Raw genomic sequence first — 18,513 nt, 5'->3', positions numbered from 1 at the left:
ATATAAAAGAGGCACAAAGGAGCTTTTACAGTGGGGGCGAAGATGGGGTATGAGAGGGAGCATTTAAACCTTACTCTTATTGTAACTGGCTCAAAGTGGGAATAACACACACTTAGTTGGTAATAGAAATCTATCTTACCGTATAGGAAAGTAGGAGAGGAAGTGGATAAGAGAAGGGTGGGTGGATTGGGGGAGGTGGTAGTCAGAAGCAAAACACTTTTTTTTTATCAAGATTTTTTATTTTTAGTTTACAACACTCAGTTCCGCATGATTCTGAGTTCCAGATTTTCTTCCCCGCCCCCCGCCCTCCCTCCCCATGATGGCATGGAATCTGATATATCTTCTGCATATAGAAGCAAAACACTTTTAAGGATGGGCAGGGTAAAGGAGAGGGAGGGAGGGAGGGGGAAGGAGGAGGGAAGGAGAGAGAGAGAGAGAGAGAGAGAGAGAGAGAGAGAGAGAGAGAGAGAGAGAGAGAGAGAGAGAGAGAGAGAGAGAGAGAGAGAGGGAGAGAGGAGGAATAGGATGATGGACGGAAATACACAGTTAGCAATCACAAAACATTGTGCATAGTAACAGCAATATTGTATGATGATCAATTGTAAATGACTTCGCTATTCTCAGCAAGACAGTGATCCAAGACAATTTTGAAGGACTTATGATGAAAAATGCTATCCGTCTCCAGAGAAAGAACTGATGGAGTCTGAATGGGTTCTCCACTGATAGAATATATAGACCTTGAGGGAAAGAATTATTTCATTTTTGTCTTTGTATTCCCAGACCCTATCATAGTGCCTGACAAATAGTAAATGGTTAATACCTGTTTATTGACTGACTGGTGGAGGATAGGACAAAGAGAACCAGATCTGTGGGGATACCCATTCCAATAATTTACCAGCCAGAAATCCCTAAAGTCTCCCATGACGTGCCATCTGAGGATGTTCTAGGAAGGTAACCTCCTAGTTCCAACTTCACCTCTCATAAAACTTGGTAGAATTCTGGCTTCAGATTCCTAAGAGTAATAATTAAGAATAAGAACAAGAATAATAACTAACATTTATGTAGCACTTGTTGTTTGTTGGTATTTGTCCTTCATTCTCGAAGAGGACCGTGACATCAGGAAGGTGAGACCATGACATGCACGTAACATTTAAGAACTTTGACGCAATTTTGTTGTTGATTTGTTTCAGTCATGTCTGACCCTTTGTGACCCCATTTAGGGATTTCTTGGCAAAGACACTAGACTTGTTTGCCATTTCCTTCTTTAGCTCATTTTACAGACGAGGAAACTGAGGAAATTAAAACATGGCTAAAAGACTTGTCTACAGTCATAAAGGTAGTAAGTGATAGAGGCAAGATTTGAACCCGACTCTTCTGAAACCAAAGTCAGTGATCTCAACGCCTTGTTCCCCACTTTGCTTTAGGGTGCTTATTCCCTTACTCCCCACTCTGCTTATTAATCACTTGTTCCTGTTTGTAGTTCCATTAATGGCTAGTACCATCTATTCTCAATAAATGTTGAATTAAATTGAATGGCCCTCCTATTTTAAGAATATTTGCACACAGAAAAGCCGAGTTATTATACCCAGGTTTTTATTCCCCAACACTAAGAAGATGGGCAGATGGTAATAATCATTGTCACCAGGTAATATATGGAGCTTTTCAAAGAATTTTAGAATCATACCGTAGCTTCTAAGAAGAATCAAGACCTATCCCACAAACCGAAATGAAATATTAACATGAAAAATATTTGCATCTGAAATTGAAATTGTGAAGTTGACCTAGTTACACATCTATCTTTCCCTCCCCCACCTTGTTACCTTTTTGTGATCAGAGGTATGAGACTTGAAGGGATAAAACTTGTGGTGAAGTAGTTCACCGCATTATCTTGTTTGCTGGGTGTAAAAATGAGAGAGAAATCACATGAGGCTCTAGATGAGAAAGGAGCCCCAAAATGTCCCAAGTAAAGCTATCATTTTCATAGCATAAATTCAAAAGTTCGCTGAGAAAACATCCATTTACATGTTTACTGGTTGAGAAAAGTCTGAAGTTCTAATAGAAGATCTTTGTGGAAGCAAGTCACAGATCTAGAGACAGCATTCTTTGTTGGTAAGTGGTACTTTTCTTTCCTCATGGGATTTTTTGGGGTACTATATTATTTTAAAATCTTCATTTTTTTTAACAAAGTAGTCATGTAAATTTATAGCTTGAAGTATACCAGTCAGCCAATGATATTTATTATCTAGTCTTTTATTAGACAACATTGGGGAGGGGGATGTTTATGTACATACACACACATGTATATGAATGTATATATGTATATTTATAAGAACAAAGGGCCGGCATGTTGTGGATAGAATGCTGAATTGGGAAGGAGAAGACTCAGATTCTAGTCATGGCTTTTCTACTGACCAGTAAGTAAGTCACTTGACCTTTTTCTATCTCATAAAATGATTTTGGAATAGATTATCACTAAGTTTGCTATTCAAAAGTGAAATGGACTCCCTTGAAAGATGGTGGGTTTCCCACCCCTGGAGGTCTTTAAGCAATAGTTGGTTAGCTGCTTGTCAGGTATGTTGGAGGGAGGGGTTTTTCTTTAAGGAGATGACCACTGAAACTTGTTCTGCCTCTTAGATACAGTTATTCTGTAATTAGGTGCTTTAGTTAAGACTCCGCCAGCTCCATATTCTAGGAATCTTTAATTTCACGTGGTCCCATCCTCAAGAATCTAATTGAGATAGGGCTAGAATATGTGATGGAGTTTTGAGAATATCTATAAAGAAACGTATAGGCTCATGCAAATTAACGCAGGGGCAATTTTTTGTGTATGCATATATATGGGATGTGATGAAAAATTAGTTAACATTGGTTCCATGTGGCACATATACGCAGTCTCATTGCTTTCCAAATACATCTTTTGACAGAATAGAGATGCTGAGGGATCTGGGACAAAGCAATGCTCGTGACAAAGTGGGGCTTATCATAGAAAGAGTCACAGGTGTAGGGACTTTTGAGCTGAGTTTTCAAAGAGGGGAGAGGTGGGAGCTGGCAGCAAGCGGACAGGAGGGCACTTCAGGTAAGCAGAACAAGATGGCAGCAGCAAGTTGGGTGGAGGATGAAAAATTTGTTAGACTGGCAGAAGCTAAGAAAGACTGTGTGGGAAAAAAAAATAGAAAAAGCAGTGAAGATATTGATGTGTAGAGCATAAAAGAGCACAGTGGAGAGAATATGTAAATGTAATAGCAACAATGGACATTTTCATTGAGCTTTGAGGTTTGCAATGTTATATGTACATCATATTATTTGAGTCTCATCACAGTCCTCTATGGTAGAGAATTAGGATTCCTCCTTAACAATTGATCAGACTGAGGCTCATAGAGGATAAAAAGCTGTTCAGTTTTATGAAACTAGTACATTTTGAAAGTGGGATTGAAATCCAAGTCTTTTCTGGCTTGAAGTCCAGAGCTTTTTTCACTTCCCACAGACCCTATGGAGCTATATCCATAGGTAATAATGAATCAACCTAAATGGTGAACATTCCTACTGAAGAGAACTCATACTGCTGTAATTCAACACGGCCTAGAAAAACAAATGCTTAAGATGGCAGACTCCATGTGCCCACTGAAATAGAAGAAGACATGACCCATCAACTGAAGGGTCTGTAGGTGTCTGAAACAAGCTGCAAAAATGGGCAGCAGTTAGTTTTGTCATTTCAGTAAATGGGATTAGAGACAATTGGTGGCCATTGTGTAACTTCAGCTATTTATTTAATTTATTTATAAAGATAACAGTATGGCCTCAGAGGTGATCTGGTTTAGTCAACATGAGAATTGTTTCAGAATTTAGACCTTGCTCCTGAGGGATCTTATATTCCAACATTCAAGTCTGACATCTGGGTTAATATCATTTTTTAGAACTAAACATTTGCCATTCCTTTGCAGTATTCACTATTTTAAAAAAAGAGAATATAGCCAAACTGAATAGATAGGAGTACATTTTTTTCACTAAGATTTTCAGGGAGCAGTTAGGTCCCTTTAGTAGCTGTGATATATACACAACCTACGTACTCAATTGGACTGCTTCCAAAGCTAACATACATTCATATCTTATTTATTTACTTCCTTTAATGAATTTTAATGACAATAATGTGGGATAAATCTTGTATAAATTGTATCCCCCACTCCTCCAGTATAGTGTATGCTTCTTGAGGGTGGAAATTGTTTTTTCTTGTGTTAGAATCTCTTGTGCCTAGCACAATTCTTGGAACATAGAACACCATAGATGCCTGGTGAATTGGAGTGAATTGAATTGGGAGATAGAAGGAATAGATATAATATCTAACACAATAAAATCATATGTTTTACTTAATCTTTCTGAGATCCAGCATACAAACACCTCACTTATCACAAGGATACTTTAAACTTACGTTCCCTGAAAGATAGCCAAAAAAGATAGCAGGAAAAAGGGAGGGGAAGCACATTTTTAAAAACGTGTAATCTGCATAGTAAAAATAGGTGGCACATTGTCCATGCACTAGACTCGTATACTTTACCCCCGGTAGAAAACTTCAGACCCTGGCTCAGCATCTATTGACTCTTATCGGGAAACAGTTCTAATAGGCTTGGTTACTTTGTTGTCCTGGCCAATAACAGATCAGAGGCAGCAGATGAAATGGAATATGGGGACAAGACATATTGATCAGAGCCAGAATTGACAGCTGACAATCTGATCATGAGGGAAGTAAGAGGTCAAAACTGAGAAAGCTGGCACAAAGACTCAAAACTCATATCAGGTTGGGGAAATTAATTGTGAAACTACTATATACACCTCAATAGTGTATAAGGCACTCTGTGCACCTTGGTATAGCCTTTTTCACTTAAAAAAAGGCTTAAAAAAGCATCAGTTTCAGCTCTTAAAAAGGGGAGCTTGAGTTATTTGAAAAAAATTATACATAGAAGAGCTAATTTTCTGACTGTCAGGAAAGAAGGCATAATTGCATTCATTTAAAATGAGACCATAAATTATAGATCTATATCAGTGGAAAGATTTTCTACACTGGGAGTTCCTCCTCACTGATAAAATCATGGGTCCAGGCCACACCATCTTTCCTTGCCAAAGTATTAGTGGTGATCCAGTCCCTAAGTTCAGAAAGCACCACCATCAAAATTCTAAGTCAGAGCTATTGGGACAGCTGTTTTTATAAGTATATTCTTTCTTTACTGTTTTTTGTTGCTTTTTCCCTTATTTATTTTCAGATAAAGTAGAAAATGATGGTAGGGTAGAGTACTTGAAGAGGGTTAGAAGGTATTAACCAAAGGAAGGAAGACACAGATAATTTAAGAAAAAAAAGAGGGAGGGGCATGTAGAAGGGGGTCTCGGCATACTAGAATAGAGCAAATAAAATACAGGAAGTCAGTTAGTCAGTTCACAACTATTTATCAAGCACTTACATGCTTGGTACGGTGCTGAGCACAGGGAATACAAAGACAGGCAAAAGAAGCATGGATTCTAATGGGGGAGACATCTAAATAAATACATATAAAATATATACGAAGCAAATGTAGGGTAATCTGAAAAAGGAGGGTATTAACAGCTGGGGAAACAACAGAAGAAGGAAGTGGGGTGTAGCCATAGAAAGTGATCGAGTAGGCAGGACAAATTGAAAAGGTGGCAGTGGTTCAGATGACATCTTATTAGAACAAGAGCAGCAGGAAAGACTAGAACCTAGAACGTAGGAATCAATTTACTTCAGAGTCAGCTCTAGCCCAGAGGGTAAAGTGTAATTTGTGACAATACCTCCCAGACTCCTTTTCCAGTACCTTTCTCTTCCCTGTTGACTACATCCTTCCCAGGAAGTCAGTGTTCAGAGTCCCCTACTTAGTTTTTCTCTCCCCAAAAAAGTAATTTGGTAAATGAATAATACCTGGTGGTAATGCTGGTAATCTTAATATGATTAGTCTAGACATCTCTGAAAGAAGTACCTTATTATCGTGGAAGGAACACAGGATTGGGAGTTGAGTTTTAGGCTTTTTTTCTCCCATTTACTACCTGTTTGACCCTGGATAACTCCCTTCATGTTTCTGGGCTTCCATCAGTGTTTCTATTTGTAAGATGAAGGAATTGGACTAGATGGTCCTTCAGGTGATTCCTTCTAGCTCTGGTAATCTATATAAAATGAGACTTATTAACACAGAGCCATAAGAAGGGTGAGGAAAGTGCCTGTCTTGTAGGTGAGGTGTGAACTCACATATATGCATATGTTTATATACATGTATATACATACATGTATACTCACACTCATACATACATACACACGTGTGTATATGTATGCTAGACATAACACGCACAAAAACCCCTTCACAACCTGGCCCCAACCTATCTTTCTAGCCTTATCATACAGTATTCTCCTTCATTCACTCCACAGTCCAGCTAAACTGGCTTTCTCTCTATTCCTCACACATCTCTAAATTTATTTCTGAATTCCATGCCAGGCGGTTCTCTCTCCTCACTGCTGACTCATAGACTCTCTGATGTTCAAGAATAAATTTTAGCACCATCTTGCACATAAAGCCATTGCCGACTTTCCACCCCCAGCCCTGGCAAATTCTAGTATCCTCCTTTCTTCACTACCTGGTATTTATTTTGTATGTAAGTATGTGGAGAATGTGCATATATGTATAACACAAATGCTAGTGTATATGTGCACATATATGTATGCATGTATATAATTACTATCTCCTTGGGTGGAACGTAAGCTCCTTGACAGCAGTGATTGTTTAATTTTTTGTTTTTGTATCCCCAAGGTCTAGGGCAATGCCTGGCACATAGTAGGTGCTTTTAATTAATTCTTATTGATTGATTGACCATTCAATTGACTATTTACTCTGTGTTCCCTAGATCAGCCCTGTGGCTGTGGCCTTAAGCCATTCATTAGTAAATGACCATTCTGCATCATGTAGGTAGCAATCCAATCGACTTTGTCATTTATACAGAATGAAAATGGAAACCCTGAAAGTTTATGCAATTTGGGTCACTAAGGAGTGCAATGAGTCAGTGGAAGGTCTGGGAATAAAATCACTCACTCAACCTATGACTTTAACCTCACACTATTAGTAACTGAGGTTACCAGCTCTTTGCAGCTGCAAGTTAAGAGATTTTTTTTCCCCTCACGTATCTTCATCTGTGGGTTTTTCAAATATCAAAGCGGTTTCAGAAAGAAAAGAGAGTTGTGTGGCTATCCCATTTCATACTGGTAGACACACAGATGCTTGACTATTGCTAAAAATCACTGTCTTTGTCTATCGAGTTTCCCTGGCATAGCTTAATATATAATCGTAAACTCAGCCATCATCATTTGGAGCACACCACAGGCTCAGCAAAGAAACCTCCCTTCATCCATGTGACTCCTCATGTAGGCCCTTCTAGAACATGGGCAGATGCTTCTTTATTACTGTCCTAAGACCTTTTCAGGATATTCTTTGCCTGCTGAGGTTGAAGGACCAGAGGCCTCTTCTGACAAAATTCACAGTTATTCTGTTGCATCCTCAAACTAGAAAGGTATATAATATATATTACATAATGTATGATATACAATCATACAATACCTACGATATACATTGAGTCTGGTGCCTCTCAGGGTGCTATGGTACAGGTGAAAGAACTCTAGCTGTCATTATTATTTGTGGTATTGTTCAGTTGTTTCAGTTGTGTCTGGCTTTTTCTGACCCCATTGGGGGTTTTCTTGGCAACAGTACTGGAGTAATTTACCATTTCATTCTCCAGCTCATTTTGCAGAGGAAATGGACGCAACCAGGGTTCAGTGACTTTCTCAGGGTCACACGGGTAGTATGTGTCTGAGGCCAGATTCAAACTCAGGAAGATGAGTTTCCCTGCTCCAGGCCCAGCACTTTATCCACTGATCACTTAGTGTGTCCAAGGCATAGTGTTGTATATAAAAGATATGAAAATGGAAAATGATACAGTCCTCATCTTCTTAGAGCCACAGTTTGATAGAGAATTTCTGAATAGGAAAGTGAGCTTTATCAGGGCCATGGACTTAATTATCATCTCTAAGGAGATGGTCCTCAGATCTCTTTGACCGGACTCATTCTGTCTCCTGAGCTCCAGTTTCCCATCGCCACATTCTTATTGGATATTTTCAACTGGATGTCCTATAGGGATCTCAACTTCATTATGTCCAAAACAGAGCTTACTATATTTCTACTAAGATCCGTACCCCTCTTCCAAACTTCGCTGTTTCTACAGAGGGCACCACTGTCTTCCAGTGACCCAGGCTTGCACCTTTGGAGTCATTCTTCCACATGTCCAAGTGACTGCAAAATTTTGTGATTTCTATATCCACAACATGTCTTGACTATATCTCTTTTTTTTGCCATTCACGTAAAGTGAGCACCCAACTTCAGGCCTTTACTTCATGTCTAGATTATTTCAAGAGCCTACTAATTAGCCTCTCTGCTTCAAGAATCTCCCTACTTCATCATCCACACTGTTGCCAAAGATCTATTCCTAAAGCATAAGGCTGACAATATCATTCCTCTGCTTATTAAAATCTAGTGGTTCCTCTAGGACTGAATACAAACTTCCCGGTTGGCCATTTAAAGCCCTTTGCCACGAGGTTGCAGCCTAACTTTCTAGGTTTCTTGTGCATTATTTCCTTTCATGCATTCTATGGTTCAGCCAAACTGACTTTTTGCTATTCCTCACATATGAGATTCTATGTTCCAGAGCTGTGCTTTTACAGAGACTCTTCCATACACCTGCAATGCACCCCCTTCTCCGTTTTGGGAACCCTTGTTGTTGTTCAGTCAGTAGGTCGTGTCTGACTGTGTTACAGCGTATGGGGTTTTCTTGGCAAAGATACTGGAGTGGTTTGCTATTTCCTTCTCCAGTGGGTACTCTAGTTAACTACAAAGCTAAGCTCCAGGACCACCTCCAATATGACTCCTTTTCCAATCTTCTTAGCTGTTGGTGCTTCTCAGTGTTAGTTTCCCCCTGCCCTAGATTTCTTTGTGGGATTTATGTATATATTCTGTTCAAAATTATATATATATATATATATATATATATAGATATGTATGTATGTATATATATATATGTGTGTGTGCATGTATATGTATGTATGTGTGTTGTCTCGCCAATAGATTGTAAACATTTTGAATGCAGAGACGTTTGCATTTTTGCCTTTGTATCTCCAGTATCCAGCTCATAGTAGGCCCTTAATAAATGTATGTTGCTTATTTATTTTGATGTGCATTAGTTTCTATAAGCATTACTGTGTTTCTCTGGATTCATCTTCATAAGTTCTTTGTGGAGCAATAATATTTCATTATGTTAATTCACCAATATTTGTTTAGGCATTCCCCAAATAAATGGGCACTCATTTTCCTTCCAATTCTTTGTTATTACCAAAAATATTGCTGTAAAAATTTAAAACATAAACCTGCATAATCCTTCAGAACTATATACAGATCCTTAAATTGATGGTTATAACCCAGGATTTCTTCAACTTAAACATTCCATTGACATTATGGAAACTTGGTTCATGCCACTTTGAAACCCTTGTCCAACAAGATATCACACACTGTGCTAAGCTCTGGGAATACAAAAAAGAGGCAAAAAAAATCCCTGCCATCAAGGAGCTTAGAATCTAAATTGATTTAATTGCCATTTAAATTAATTTCAAGTGAAGCATAAAACAAGGGTGCATATGCTCATCAATGATATTTTCCACTGTCCTGAAGGCAGTCCCTCACAGAGCCCTGCAAGTATTCCTCTTTGCAGATATTGTATTGATTTCCTCAAGCCCGAGAGGGCTGCTCAGTCTTCTAATACCACCCATAATCACATATATCCTGAACAGATACTATTGATAGACAATGAAGTAGGCCCAGAACTGAATAGGAGGAAGGGAATGGGTTGGAGTGCCTCTGGAAATTGCTGAATACTTTTGGTTCTACCAAGTTTCTCCCTAATAAAAAAGGCTCATTTTGCTCAACTCCAATATGCTTCATTGATGCTATATGGTTGTGAGTCATAATATATCAGTCACTGAGGAATCAGAGTTGTAGGTCCTACAAAAGGCAGTGGAAGAGTACAAGATGAGCATGTGGTGTTGATATTGCTGCTCAGTCGTGTCTGACTCTTCATGACCCCATTTGGGGTTTTCTTGGCAAAGATACTGTAGTGGTTTGACATTTCCTCCTCCAGCTTACTTTACAGATGAGGAACTGAGGCAAACAGGGTTAAGTGACTTGCCCAGAGTCACACAACTAATAAGTTTCCAAGGCCAGATTGGAACTCAGGAAGATGAGTCTTCCTGACTCCTGGCCTAGCACTCTATTAGCTGCGTCACCAAGAGGCTGCAACATATTACCAGTAAGGGATTGCAAAGAAGAAGGGAAAGACACCATCAGAGATGTATGATTAGGAAAAGGAGGTGCATTGATTGTGTGACGAGAGAGAGAGAGAGAGAGAGAGAGAGAGAGAGAGAGAGAGAGAGAGAGAACTAATAGTCTCTATGTCGCATTATCAGCCATGCAAAGTCAAAAGATTTAAAGGGATATTCCCAACACTTTGAATGGCCCCCAAATGGAAAATGTCTGGAAGGACATGACCGAGTGTTACATAGAAGACAGTGTGAATGGGTTTCAATCCGCACCACTGAAAGGAACGCCCATATTAGTGAGATCACAGATTCATCGAAACATTAAAAAAAGTTGTGAGTCAGGCTTCTTATCAAAATGCAACAGAAAAGTCTTACACTCAACCCAAGGTTTTCACCAACAGTAGAAACCTAAAAGATGCCACCACATTTTACCACCTGAGTGGTACAATGCTGATTGAGAAACAAATTAAAACTGAATGTCCTTTAGGAGGCAGGCAGATAGAATGTGGGCCAGTGTGGCATTAAGGTACAGATCAAACCAAATCCTTATTATAAACCAGATCAAACTGAGACATATACGTTAGGAAAAAAAATTTTTTTAAATGTGGCTTTCTCAGATAAGTAAATTAAAATGTTTTCTGGAGTCCTCTTAGATGTTGGTCTAAGCCAGTAGTCTATAATTTTCTTTATTTGCATACCCTATCCATTAAAAGTTTCGAATATGCCTTGCCAAAATATGTCTATTTATCTATAAGCTATATGCATGTGCAGCTGTGTTCATATATCATATACAATAAAACAAATGCAAAAATAAGAACTAAAAAGGATGAGACAAAGATGAAATAATATTTTCAAAATATTTTAAAATTTTGTCTATTGAAAGCATAAAAAATTTTTATTCTTGCTAAAATATTATTAATATTAAGTCCTAAGGATAAGCCAGAAGTAAGTAATAATTATTTGTTAGTATTAATTTGATCAATGTAGGTAGCCAAGTAGTTGGATCTTGAAATATACATAGCAACAATAAAGTGATAGTTCATGACAGTAAAGATAACAGGTCTTCATTAGGAGTAATGTAGCTATTCATATGAAATGTAAAAACATGCAGAAATAAATTGATTCTGATTTCAATTCAGCAGAAAGTTTTCAGCGTAAATCAATTCTTTTTTCTCTATGTGATTCTCCTTAATGGATGGTTATCATATCTGAATTTCTTATTGATGTATAGATGTTTTGGTTGTGTTTTTGATTAAGTATGAGGAATTGTAGAGTTGTGTGTGTGTGTGTGGGGGAAGTAATCAGGCAGCAAAGGTAGATTGAGGCCAGGTGGTAAATGGCTTTAAATGCCCCAAAGAGGAATTGATATTTGATTCTAGAATCCATAGTGAGACACTGGAATTCATTGAGTAGGAAGAAGACCTGGTCAGTCTTTGGCTTTTGAAAAATCACTGTGGCAAGTCTATGGAAAGTGGATTGGAGTGGGGAAAGACTAGGGGTTGAGAGACCCATCAAAAGGCCATTGCCAATCACTGTGGCAAGTCTATGGAAAGTGGGTTGCAGTGGAGAAAGGCTAGGGGCTGAGAGACCCATTAAGAAACCACTGCCACAGTCCAGGAGAAGTGAAGAGGGCCCAAACTAGGGTGGTACCTGGATGAGTGGAGAAAAGGAATAGATAGAAGAGATGTAGAGATAGAAATGCCAAGATTTTGCAAATGATTGGATATGCAGAGTTGGAGAAAGCAAGTCTTGAGGATGACACCAAGGTTGCAAGTTTGGGTGAACCGGGAGAACGTTGGTTGCTCTTAAGAGGTACAGGGAAGTTTGGAAGAGGGATGTCTTGGGGATAGGAGATAAGTTCACGAGATCTGTGATGCCTCATCATCCTATGTTAACCACTCTGTCCTCCCCTACATTAAAAGCAGTGAGATGAGGTTCTTGTTCACAAGCCAGTGCCTTGGAACACAGAATCAACTCCATAATGGGTACTTCTTGAGGCTGGAAGTATTCTGGAAGGCTGGAAGCTGGTGTGTCAGGGTTGGGATGTGTGTCTAATTTTCCCATTGATACCTGAGTAGCCACTGCTATGGGTACTTGGGTTGCAAATAGGTCATAACTTCCACTTCCCTCAGGGACTGAGAGCTGATGCAGAAGAGGCCAAGTTAGAAGTGTGCACAATAATGAGAAGGGTCAGAGTGGAGCGGGGTTAGATGGTAAGGTATAAAGGATATATGTGCTTGCATTGCAGTTAAGTCCCATAAGTGGGCATTGTTAGGAGGGTAGGCTAGAAGCCATCATCCCATCTGCTGATTGGTTGATCACATACCCTTTGAGGTAGCCCACTCCCTACTTTGGACACCACTTGGCTAAGGCACGCATTTAGCGTAAATCATACACTATCTTATGGCATCTCTTCTATTGTTGTGTTATTGTTCAACTTCTTGTGTTATTCAGGTAAGTTTGGGGTTTCAAGAAACAGTGATGTGGCCTCCTTAAGCTAACCACAACATTTACTGAAAAATAGACAAAATGCACGGGCATGCTTGCTCACACTCAAGAGGACACAAAAACACGTGCACAACTGCTTCACTGACAGCTACTTGGTTCCTATTACTGTCATGCCCTGGGAAAACAGAGATGTACATATGAGTGCACCCAGGAAGTTAGCTAGGAAGGGAGAGAGATAGAGATAGAGACATAGGGATTGAGAGAGACACAGAGGATGAGAGAAAGACGGGAGGAGAGGCAGAGACAGAAAAGGGGGGATAGAGAGAGACTGAGAGGAACAGAAGAAGAGAGAGAGAGAGAGAGAGAGAGAGAGAGAGAGAGAGAGAGAGAGAGAGAGAGGAAGAGGAGAGACAGAGAGTGAATGGGGGAGAGAGATATTGAGAGAGAGACACAGAGAGACGGAGGGAGGAAGTGAGGGAGAGAGGTAGAGAGGTAGAGAGAGAAAGAGAGAGAGAGAGAGAGAGAGAGAGAGAGAGAGAGAGAGAGAGAGAGAGAGAGAGAGAATAGTGCTACCACTGACTGAACCATAAAGTCAGAAGGTTGTGGGGTTTCATACTGAGATGGACAAAGATAGCCGATACTCATATGCAGGGTACGCAAACACAGCTATTTTTGAATATTATGGTCATGAATAGGTCTGATAAGAATAGGCACAGGGTTTAGCATCATTTCTTTGGAAGCAAGGGCTACACTGCTGATATTCCTCATTTACTACACCCTCCATGGAGAGGCCTTATCTCACTGGCCTGCATCGTTCTTCATATGATGATGCCAGTTTTCCAAGTTGCATTGCAAGCTCCCTGGAGGCCTGAACAACGTCCTATATATTTTTATAATCCTTCGGCCATATCTCTTGGCACAGTGCCTTCTTCACAATAAGTAATCAGTGAATATGTGCTACTTTAATTTGATTTTTATTTGAAACAATAGTTGCAGACGGAGAAGTCTGGCATCTGGCAAGGAGAAATGGAATAACTCTTTGGTAGCAAAGTTTTCAGACCAAATAAAAGCCTCAGAGGCAGAGTCTGGTGTGAGATACCCTTCCAAAGGTTAATTTTCTTATGAGAAGCAGTGTTGTAAAACAGAGAACATATGAATCTTGGAGTCAAGGGACCTGGGTTCCTGCTCCATTCTGAGACACTAGCAGTGTAACCTTGGAAAAGTTGCTTAATGAATGAATGAAAAAGCATTCAGAAGCACCTGGTGGTTCATTGGATAGAATGCTAGGTCTGGAGTCAGGAAGACTGGAGTTCAAATCTGGTCTCAGAAACTTGTTAACTGTGTGACCTTGGGTAAGTCACTTAATCTCTGTTTGACTCAGTTTCTTCAAGTGTAAAAAAAAGATAATAACAGCAATTCCCTCCTAGGGTTGTTGTGAGGATCAAATGAGACTGCTAAAAAGAGCCCAGCACAGCAGTAGGCACTAACTATATAAATGGTCATTCCCTTCTTCCTTCCCCCTATTTATTAAGTGTGTGCATGAACAATGGAACTTGAGACACTTTCTGCTCACACCACTTGGAGGAGGAAGGTCTAGCTGCAGAAGCCCAGAAGTCCTAAATAAAGGGTCTGCAACATAGAGGATGACAAGACTTGGGGTCCTTAGGTTGCATAAGCGGTGAGATGGCAGTGCTGGCAGACTGCAGGGCATGGAGAGGAAGCAGATGGTTACGGTCTAGAGGACGACCTTAGGAAGCAGAGGTGGGGCAGGGCACTCACCGCTTGTTTTACAGACTTGTTTGCATATTGTCTCAGCATCTGTTTCCAGACTTGTAATCTCCTGCTGGTTGGTTGGTCTGCATTGTACTCCCACCCCCATGCTGCTTCTGATTTTTTTTTCCAATCAACCAATTAATCAGTCAGTAAGAATTTATTTGAAGCATGTGCTAGGCAGCATTGTGCTTGGTACTGGGGATAAAAAAGTCAAAAAATGAAGCAATCTGTTTCTGAGCAACTTCATTCTGTTGGAGGGAGACAAATGTATAAAACACATATATGGTAAATGTGCACACACATGTAAAATAAACACATATATGGTAAATGTGCACACACATGTAAAATAAACGTATATATGGTAAATGTGCACATACATATAAAATAAACATATATGGTAAATGTGCATGCATAAAATAAATGTATATATGGTAAATATATACAAGTGCATATATGGTAAAATAAATGTATATGCAAAATAAATACAAGGTCATTTTTGGGAGAGTGGGGAGAGAACACTAGCATCTGGAGTAGATCGAGGAAGACTTCATGTAGGAGGTGTTGCCTGAGCAGATTTTTGAAAGAAACAAGAGAATCTAAAAGACAGAAGCAAGGTGGGAGGGCATGTCTGATGTGGGGGAGAGTCGCTACAAAGGCAGGGGAATGTAGTGTTGTGAGTGAGGATGGATCTTTGTCTGTCTGGATCCTTGACCATACCTCCTTCTCCAATTCTCAGATTTCCTTAGATGAGTATATCTTCCCAATAGCCAGTCCTATTCCACTGCCCCCGTAACTATTAAGGCCCTTCCATAGTCATGTTCCTCTCACGTGTCCCATCTGCCAAGTTTCAGTGATATCTGTAAGACTGAGCTTACTTCCTTGTGTTAATATCTCTCGTTTGCCTTGGTGATTGGTAATTCTTGTTGTGTTTAACGATTGATAATCTCAACCACAATAATAATAGCTCATATTTATATGGTTCCTCCTGTATGTCAGGCACTGTGCCAAGTGCTTTACGAGGATCATCTCATTTGGTCCTCACCGCAGCCCTGAGAGGTGGGTGTTTCTATTATCCTTATTTTACAGATGAGGAAGTTGAGGGAGACAGATTTCAGTGACTTGCCCCAAATCACACTGCTAATATGTGTCTGAAGCCAGATTTGAACTCAGGTCTCCCTGATCACAGGCCCAGCACTCTATCCGCTGTGCCGCTTCGCCAGCCTTTATGTACCACTTTAAGGTTATCAAAGAATTTTACAAATATTATCTCATTTTATGCTAAAAACCCTAGTTAATAGTTGAAGACGCTGAAGTGGATAAAGCTTAAGGAACTTGTCCACAGTCACATAACTAGTGTCTGAGGCTGGCTTTGAATTTAGGCTTTCCTAACTCCAGATCCAGCACTCGGTCCACTGAGTCACCTAGCTTCAGGGGTATTCTGGAGACAGATTGACTAGGTTCCAGAGCCAGTTATTAAATTTTCATTGTGGCTGTTCATACTTTAGAAATCAGCATAGGTTATAAGTCAGGGTTTGATTTATCATTTTGTCGATAGCAAGAAAATGATGAAGGAAATGTTAATAATGCAGATTAATTTTCTTTTTTCCCCATTTAATAGTACTTTATTCTTTTCCCGATTACATGTAAAGATAGTTTTCAACATTCACTTTTATAAGATTTTGAGTTCCAAATTTTTTTTCTCCCTCCCTCCTTCTTCCTCCCCCTCCCCAAGACAGCATGCAATCTGATATAGGCTATACATGTACAATCATATTAAACATATTTCCACATTAGTCATGTTGTGAAAGAAGAATCAGAACAAAAGGGAAAAACCGCGAGACAGGAAAAAACAAAACACCCAAAAAGAGAAAGTAGTATGCTTCGATCTGCATTCAGACTCTATAGTTCTTTCTCTGGATGGGGACAGCATTTTCCATCTTTTCCATCCGTCTTTTGGAATTGCCTTAAATCATTCATTGTATTGCTGAGAAGAGCTAAGTCTATCAAAGTTGATCATTGCACAATGTTGCTGTTACTGTGTACAATGTTCTCTTGGTTCTGCTCACTTCACTCAGCATCAGTTCATGTAAGTCTTTCCAGGTTTTTATGAAATTTGCCTACTTATCATTTCTTACAAGCAAATTCATTTTCAAAGTGTGTTGTGCTCACGTTTTTTGAGAACTGGTTAAACATTAAAGAGCATATCCCTGACATCCTTATCCAAAGCTCATCATTCCTGTCTTTGAAGTCATCACCCCAAATTTCAAATCCTGTTGTCAAACACCATGGCTTTAACCAGCTGTTAACATCCTAAATCTCCCTTTCTTTTCTGAAGTTCCCACATTCAATCAGCATCAGTAATTAAAAACCAAAAACCCAAAACCAAAAGCATGACTACACCTGTCTTCGCTTTCTTTCCCAGGGCTTCATACTTCCCAGTATTACTTTCTAGGCTCTTTTTGGTGGTGTAATTGGTCCCCACATAAGTCACCATAAGTGAATAGTGGTCTCTAGGTTTGATACATCTCAGGAAGCTCCCCATCACATTCCAGATACTTCCCCCAGGAAGAAAGTATACCTCTTTACTGCTCATGCAACCCTGACATATGGCTGATCCATTGCCTTTTAAGTATACTGGCAGGAAGTTGCCTACCCCTCTCTTCTTTTTTTTATGAGTATTGGGTAAACTCTTTGTCATTCCTTAAAGAATAAGAAGCTACTTTCCCTTAGAGAGTCCATATCCACTCTCTTTTGGAAGGAACTCATACCTAGTCTATAACTACAAAGGTTTAATGATCCTTCTTTCCTTCTTCCCCTACTAAATACTTTTTGATTGAAGGAACAAATAGAAGTAGTGTGGGATAATGCTGAGAGGATAAGTTGGTACCATTATTTCCATCTTTCAACCTCCTGATATAGATAAGGATTCCCTTTTGAATCTTCAATCTTTTTCTTTTTTTCTTCTTTAAAGCTTTTTTTTCCATTTTTTTTCAAGTAACATCTAATTCTTCTTGATAACTAGAAGAGCAGAGTGGCTTTTTCCTTCCTCTGGTTTTAGCACCATGTTATCATAGATTTGGTTCTGGCAGGAATTTTAGAGGGCATCTAGTCCAAACCCTTCATTACTCAGATGAGGAAACTGAGTCCCAGAAAAGTTAAGTGACTTGTCCAAAGTCACAAGGTAGTCTAAGATTTGACTCTGTCTGTGACAGAAGCAGGATTCTAACCCAAGTCCCTTCTCCAAATCCAGCATCCTTTCCTCTGTACAAGCTTTACAAACCTACGTTCAGGAGATATGTAACTGTTCTTTGGTCTGTTTAACCTGAATTCAAGTTCAAGCTTTATCACTTACTGACTGTGTGACTGAGCTCAGGTCACTTAACCTCCCTAAACATGAGTTTCATCTTTGGTAAAATGCAAGAGTTGGACTAAATCATCTCCAGAATTCCTTCCACATGATTTTGTGATCCCTAGGAGAGTCCTTTTAAAATGAAAATACTTCCGATTGAATTTAAGCTGTTATCAACTTTGTCACCTTAATTTTTGGAAAATACATTAGTTAGGATTAGTTCACAGTCTACTGAAAGGAACAAACACAGGATGGATGTGTGTGTGTGTGTGTGTTGAGTGTGGAAGGAACTCCAGGAGGAAGTCCCTGTACTTAGAGGGAAGTAGGATGACCCTCATAATAAATATCACATTTTGCCTGTACTTGGCTATCATTCTAGCTCTTAAAATTGCCTAGTGCAGTGCCTTTAACATACATTGGTATGTCAAGGATCTATGATGTTTTTTGGTATGGGAACTCCTTCCATCCATGGAGATTGATGTATCCTTTCTGTACTTTAGATATAGATTTTGTTGTTCAGTCATTTTGATCATGTCTA

The 18,513-nt window shown here is 39.4% G+C and overlaps 1 protein-coding gene across 1 annotated transcript in view; it reads left to right on the top strand.

The window, feature by feature from the left end:
- Positions 1 to 2,063: 2,063 nt before the first annotated feature.
- The window catches only part of CCR6 (C-C motif chemokine receptor 6), a 33,377-nt gene continuing 16,927 nt past the window's right edge, over positions 2,064 to 18,513 (top strand). The window contains exon 1 of the mRNA XM_036768062.1: positions 2,064 to 2,109. The gene's annotated coding sequence lies outside the window, so the exon portion shown is untranslated. The remainder of the gene's footprint in view (positions 2,110 to 18,513) is intronic.

Source organism: Trichosurus vulpecula, chromosome 7 (genome assembly GCF_011100635.1).
Source record: "Trichosurus vulpecula isolate mTriVul1 chromosome 7, mTriVul1.pri, whole genome shotgun sequence".
Taxonomy (NCBI): domain Eukaryota; kingdom Metazoa; phylum Chordata; class Mammalia; order Diprotodontia; family Phalangeridae; genus Trichosurus; species Trichosurus vulpecula.
Note: the sequence above shows the minus strand (reverse complement) of the source record. Positions and strands in the feature narration are given on the sequence as shown.